Source organism: Eubalaena glacialis, chromosome 13, assembly GCF_028564815.1.
Source record: "Eubalaena glacialis isolate mEubGla1 chromosome 13, mEubGla1.1.hap2.+ XY, whole genome shotgun sequence".
Taxonomy (NCBI): Eukaryota; Metazoa; Chordata; class Mammalia; order Artiodactyla; family Balaenidae; genus Eubalaena; species Eubalaena glacialis.
Genome location: NC_083728.1, coordinates 14,808,553 through 14,815,991, shown reverse-complemented (window position 1 = coordinate 14,815,991; position 7,439 = coordinate 14,808,553).

Sequence of the window (7,439 nt, the reverse complement as noted above, 5' to 3'; positions counted from 1 at the left end):
GGTCTCTGCCTTTATCCTCACGTTGTGTTCTCCCCGTGTCTCTTCACATAGTTGTCCCTCAGTGCATGTCAGTCTCTGTATCCAGATTTCCCTTTCCTAAACCATTGGATTAAGGCCCATCTGTATCTCATTTTAACCTGATTACTTCTGTAAAAACCCTATTTTCAAGCAAGGTCACATTGTGAGGTCCTGGGGGTTAGGACTTCCATGTATCTTTTTTCAGGGACCACTATGAATCCATAACAGACTGATACAAGAAAAATTAACAAGACTTATTTCTTCTGGTAGAGGAAGTTTTCCATTTCTGTTATGGTCATTGAATTTTCAAGTCCAAATTGATATGTTTATATCTGCTTTAGTTTTTAAAGGATATCTTCACTGGGTATAGAACTCCAGGTGCATGGCCTCAACAAAATGCCCCATCACCCCATTCTCCACTCTGGCTGGAATCCCACTTTCTTACCAGCACTGCATGACCTTCAAAACTTCTGTCTGACTCAGTATCCCAGCAGCTGTTCTTACAAGCCTGGCCCCGTGTAGGCACAATTCCAATGACAGCCAAGGACCCAAGGGAAATTTTCATACGAGCGCTTAAGGCTCCCTGTGGTAGCACCCTGCCCTCCAAATCCCAGCTGTGTTGGAAGCTCCAAACTCTGATGCCCAATCCCTACATCCAGCAAGGTCACTGCTTTCTACTTGGGTTCTATGTCCCTGCACTGTGGCTCTAGAAATGCCATCAAAGAGAATGCCAGGATGACGTGCTTTTCCTCTGTCAAGGATCACAACCCTGAATAGGTTGCTTTCCAGGGTGTAAAAGTAGTGGTTGTATATTTATCTAGCTTTTTCTGCCCTTTCACAGTGAGAGGGTAATTCAGAGCAACTATTCCATCATGGCTAGAGCCAAAGGTGTCTGTCCTTTCATATAAAGTACAGTTCAAACTGATTTCATTTTTGAAGGTCTCCCTTGATGCCTCAAGCCCATATAATCTCTATCAATCCACACTGTATGGCATTGAACAAGTGATTGTATTAATCAGGGTTCTCTGGAGAAAAAGAACCAACAGGATATATCCATCCATATAGATATAGATATAGATATTGGTATATTATATAGATATAGATATAATGACTAATTATAAGGCTGAGAATAATGTAATTATGAAGGCTGAGAAGTACCAAGATCTGCAGTCAACAAGTTGAAGATCAGGAAAGCCAGTGGTTTTGTTCTAGTCCAAGTCTGAAAGGCTGAGAACCAGGAGAGCCGATGGTGTAAGTTCCAGTCTGAAGTCTGGCAGGCTTGAGACTCGAGTGGTGTTTCAGTTTAAGTCTGAAGGCAGGAAGGAACGATGTCCCAGTCCAATGGTCGGGCAGGAGGAGTGTCCTTATTATTCCACCTGGCTGGGAGTCTGATTAGAGGCCGGCAGTCATAATCCTGCAGATGGTAGCTTCATTCCGTTGACTCCTCAGCCAAACACATACACAAAATGCATGTTTCTTTAGCTGTTACTTTTTCATGAGGATAGGTAATTTTGCCTTCCAGACTCTACAAGGACAAAGTTTATTTCTTACAGTTTCCATTGTGTATATGCGTGTGTGCGTGTGTGCGTGTGTGTATGTATATATTCATTCCTTATATTCTGCCTGCCTCCCTATTATGGACAACTTGAAAGATATCTACCAAGGGCCACATGAAAGCATGTACACCTATAAAGAATAAATTGTTATTTCAGGAGTCAGTGAAGTTTAGAGACGTGGCTGTGGTCTTTTCTCGGGACCAGTGGGCTCATCTGAGCCCTGAAGACAGAGAATTGTACCGGGATGTAATGCTGGATACCTGTGATCACCTTGTGCTTTTGGGTAAGGAGAGCTTTCTTTGTTAGTTTAAAACTGCCCAGGGTAGAATTTTTCCTTCCGTGGGACCATCTGCAAAGTCCCTGAAAATGCTTAGCTGAATTTCAACTTGATATTCCTCGGTAAAGTATTGGCGCTGGGTGGTGATAGGCATTTTCATCTCGTGATGACGGAAGCTTCATATTCTTCAAACCATCACACCTTCCTTAAAAACCATGCTGCTGAGGCTCGTGTCTGCCTAAGAAATAGCTGGGGAACTGTTAAAAATGTAAATGGCTTTTTTTTTTTTTTTAAACAGAACAGTTCCTGAGAGATTTCTGAGGTGATATGAGATTCATTATCACCAAAAGTATTGGTCTAAATTCTGTAATAACCACAGCATGGTCAAGGTCATTTATTTTTCTTAGGACACTGGACTTACAAGGCAGAAGTGACAGCCTCTTTGAGGCAAGGGAAGGAGCCCTGGATGGTGGAGAGAGAGGTGACAAGTGCTCCTTGCCCAGGTAATTGACAAGCAACAAGCAGGTGGAGGCCGTCACAGCTCACATCCCAACTGGTCAGACTAAGCTGGACCCCTCAGGTGACAGGAGAGGAGCTCCCCCGTGGGCTTCTAAAGAAATCTTATTTTTATCCCACATTCATCCCTCCCCCTGTACTCCTTTCCTTGTTCCTCCAGTCTTAGGGTACTAAATGGTGTGCTGGTTAAAAATTTTGAAGGGATAGGAGTATGAATAGCTGAACTGGTCAGATACTTGGGAGGTACTCCCATTGGTCCTTTTGTTCAAAATCAGTTACTCATCCACGAATGGATTCTTCCATTGATATTTGTAGTGTATCTCAATACTTTTACATTATACTTAATACTTAAAATTGAGCCTATCTCTGCCTTGATTCTTTTATTAAAACTCTATTTATTCAGAGTCTGTACTTCTCTTATAAATTCTGAGAATACTTGAGTTTCAAAAATGAAAAATACAGCTATTTTAGGATGCTATTGAATGCACAGATTAATTCGGGAAGAACTGCCATCCTTCTTCCCATGGATGAATATTGCTCTACCTTCTATTCAGATGTTGGTTTTACATTCATTAATACATTTATTTTTTTCTCAAATGTTTTGACTGTATTTTAGATTATTTTATGTATAACCCATAGATCTTGTCCATATTATGAAATCTCAAGCATACATTATTAACTATAGTCACAATGCTATGCATTAGGGCCCCAGAATTTATTCATGTTATAAATTAAAATTTGCACACTATGACCAACATCTCTCTATTTTTTCCACCTGCAGCTGCCCCTGGCAATCACCGTTCTTCTGTTTCTATGAGTTCAACCTTTTTTTTTTTCTTTTTAAAGATTCCACATAGAAGTGTGATTATACAGTATTTGCCTTTGTCTGGCTTATTTCACTTAGCAGAATGTCCTCTAGGTTCATCCATGTTGTCACAAATGGCAGGATATCCTTTTTTATGGCTGGATAATATTTCATTTTGTATATATACAACATTTACCCATTCATCTATCAATGGACACTTAGGTTGTTTCCATATCTTGGCTCTTGTGAATAATGCTGCAATGACCATGGGAGTGTTTACCTCTTCAAGATACTCATGTCATTTCTTTTGGATATATGCCCAGCAGTGGGATTGCTGAATCATATAACAGTCCTAATTAAAATTTTTGAGGATCCTCAGCCAACACTGTGAAAGTATTACTCCATTATCTTCTTGCCAAATCGCTACCATTGAAAAGCTTCACATCAATCTGACTCTTAGCATTATTGGTGATCTGTACCTTCTCTCTAGGAGCTTTTAGAATTTTCATTTCTGTTGTTCTTATAACTCCTGATATTTTTACCTGGTTTGGGTTTTCCTTTTCTATCTTGTTTGGTGGTCAATGGGGCTTTTCAATTTGCAGTCTTTTCACTTTAATTCTGGGAAATTATCAGGTTATTTCTTGTTTTCAAAAACAGTTTTATAGTTTGCCCTCTTAGCACAGCTGGCAGTACATCAGTCTCATAAAATTTTATTAAGGTATAATTGACTTAAACTGTGCATATCTACAGTATACAATTGGATAAGTTCTGACATAAAGATATACCTGGGAAGCCATCCCACAGTCAAGATGGTGAACACAGTAATCATCCCCAGAGGTTTCCTTGTCCCCTTTCAATCCTCCCCTCCTCACCCTTCCCTCCTGTCCCCTCATCCCCAAGTGACCACTGATCTGCTGTCACTCTAAATTGCATTTTCTGGAGTTTTATATTAATAGGATCATGCAGTACACACTTTTTGTTTTTGATTTGTCTGGCTTCTTTAACTCAGCATAATTATTCTGAGTCACCCATGCTGTTGCATATATCAGTAGTTAATTCCTTTATACTGCTGAAAGTAATCCATTGTATAGATGTACAAAATTTGCTTATCCATCCATCTTTTCATAGGCATTTGGGTTGTTTCCAGTTTGTTTGTATTTGGAGGATGTCTTTCTTGTAGTTTTAATTACTCCTTTTCACCTAGAGTGAAAACACTGCATTGCCTTTGGCACCTTAGCGAAAAAAAAAAAAAATCAGTTGTCTATATATGTCTTCATAATATACCCTTACTACTCTTAATGGCTAGAGAATCTGTAGTTACGTCACCTCTTTCATTCCTGACATTGATACTTTGTGTCCTCTCTTTTGTCTTCCTGATCAGTCTGGCTAGGTTATCAATTTTACTGATCTTAAAGAACCAGCTTTATGTTTTATTGTTTTTTTCTGTACTGATTTCTTGTTCTCCATTTTATTGATTCCTGCTTTGATTTTTTTTATTACTTCCTTTCTTACTTTGGTTTAATTTGCTCTTTTAAGATTTTAAGGTGAAAGCTGATTGATAGTTGTGTTCAACTATATTTGATATTGTGCTTACCTCTTGAATCAATTATTGAGAGTGGGGTATTGAAATTTCCAACTATAATTGTGAATTTATTTCTCTTTGACGTTCTTTTTGCATCATGTATTTTGAAGCTCTGTAGGTGCATAAACAATGCTCCTGATTAATTGACCTCTTTATCATTATTAAACAAACTTACATATTTAGCATGTAGTTATGATTGATTTTTTTTATTCCTTTGGTTAAATCCAAATTTTGTATGTCTGATTTTTTTTGCTTTCATTTTTAAAAATTATTTCTTTAAATTTATTTTTATTATTTATTTAATTTATTTATTTTTGGCTGCATTGGGTCTTCGTTGCTGTGCATGGGCTTCTTCTGGTTGCGGTGAGCAGGGAATCTCTTCGTTGTGGTGCACGGGCTTCTCATGGAGGTGGCTTCTCTTGTTGCGGAGCACGGGCTCTAGGCTCGCGGGTTTCAGTAGTTGTGGCGCATGGGCTCAGTAGTTGTGGCTCACGGGCTCTAGAGAACAGGCTCAGTAGTTGTGGCACATGGGCTTAGTTGCTCCATGGCATGCGGGATCTTCCTGAACCAGGGATCAAACCCATGTCCCCTGCATTGGCAGGCGGATTCTTAACCACTGTGCCACCAGGGAAGCTCCTTTGCTTTCATTTTTGAAAGGGTTTAGCTGGGCATAGAATTCTGGTTGATAGGTTTTTGTTTTCTTTTTCTTTTAAACATTAAAGATCTTCCTTTTTTTTTTTTTTTTTTTTTTGCTTGCAGTATTCCAGTGAGAAATCTGATGTCATCCTTATCTTCATGTACAGCATTTTTTTCCCCCTCTGGTTGATTTTACAGTTTTCTCTTTATTACTGACTTTGAGCAATTTGATTGTGATATGCCTTGCTGTGATTCTCTTCATGTTTCCTAGGCTTGACTTTGATGGGCTTCTTAGATCTGTGAGGTTATAGTGTTCACTGTGTTTGGAAATTTTTTGGCCATTATTTCTTTAAATATTTTTCTTTCTGGTCCTTCCATCTCCCTTTCTCATCTCTTTCAGAGATTCTAGTTGCCCATATATTAAGCCATTTGAAGTTGGCAAATCTAACATTTTTTTCCCTTATGGGACTTATATTAATGGATGGTGATACTTCTCTTTTAATCCTGACTGTTCTAACTTTTGAGTTACATATTCCATTTCTTCAGTTCTTTTTCCTCTGGGTTCTCCAACCAGGTTTCCCAGGTTACTGTGTTGTCTTTGTGTAACTTTGTCTTTGGCCATACGATTTTTCTATACATGTGAACTATTAGGTTTATTTAAATATTATATCTTCAAATCAATTTTCACTTTGTTCTTTTTTATTACCACCTGATTTCATCTTATGTTGCAATGTCTTTTAGACAGTATTAGTCACGTATATATTTAAACTATTCCTCTGTAGCCATACATTTTCTAATTACTTCAGTAGCATTTTAAGATCTAGAATGATGAGGGTAAAAGAAACACATGCTAGTTTTCCATTGTTAATTAACCTTTTTAATTAAAAAAATTTCCTAGCAATTAACCCATTTTCATTTAGATTTCTTTATTACTCAAAAAAATAAATGCTAGAAATTATCTTTTTGTCAAACTGTGGGGTCATAAGTTTGATAGAGTCTAGTGTTATCAAGATACTAGAAAGTAAAGATGTGCTCATGCAATATAAGAACTTACTTGAGTGTGGTGTGTGTATACATAAAAAAATAGGACTCCTTTTCATTTCTAAGAATCTATGCCTAGAATACATTTCAACAAATTAACAAAGATGTGTATATATGATTGTTCTTAGTGTTCTCAGCAATAACAAAAATAAACAGAACTCAAATATCCAAGTAGAGCACTGGCCCAATCAATAATAACCCTGTCATAAAGTAAAATATTAAATATTAGTAAAATTGATAAACCAGGTTAATATTTACTCATAGAGAAATCCCCAGTTTTGTTGTTCAAAGGAAAGTATTTAAAGTATAATCATTTTCACAAATTGCTGTATCTATAGAGAGAGATTTTAAAGGACCTTAGTGAAAATAAAACTTTAATCCTTGCTTAGAATTTCATGTGGCTCTTTTTAGAGTCTTTAAACTTTTCTGTTTTGGTGATTACAATTTCAACGAGTCATTTTTCAGTTACAAATGTTAAGTATTTCAAGTTGAAAGAAATTTTTCACTGGATACACGTTGATCACTTAAATTATCCTTGTACTTGGAGAACACTTCTCTCTCATTCCTCCCCTGACAAACTCCAACTTCTCCTCCTACCCCTCCAAAGTCCTCAGTCACTGAACCCTTCTCTCCCTGCTACCCCACTAACTAGTGATCTCATTTGTTGTGATGCCTGGATTTAATTTTATTTTTCTCATACTGTCTTCCCATTAGCATGTCAACCATCACTGGTGAATTATCATGCCCTTTATGAATCTATGAATACCTTCAGGCAAAGCTCTCACCATGCAAAATATCAAAAACCTTCTACTTTTGTTCAGCGTTATGAATGTGGTGACTGCAGCATGGCTTTTAGCTATAGATCACAACTTACTGAACACCAGCGAATTCACAAGGTAGAGAAAGCCCACAGATACGATGAAAATGCAAAGGACTTTAGGCATCCCGCATCATTTACAACGGTCCAAAGAATTTATATTCTGGATAAACACCTTGAATGTAACCAAT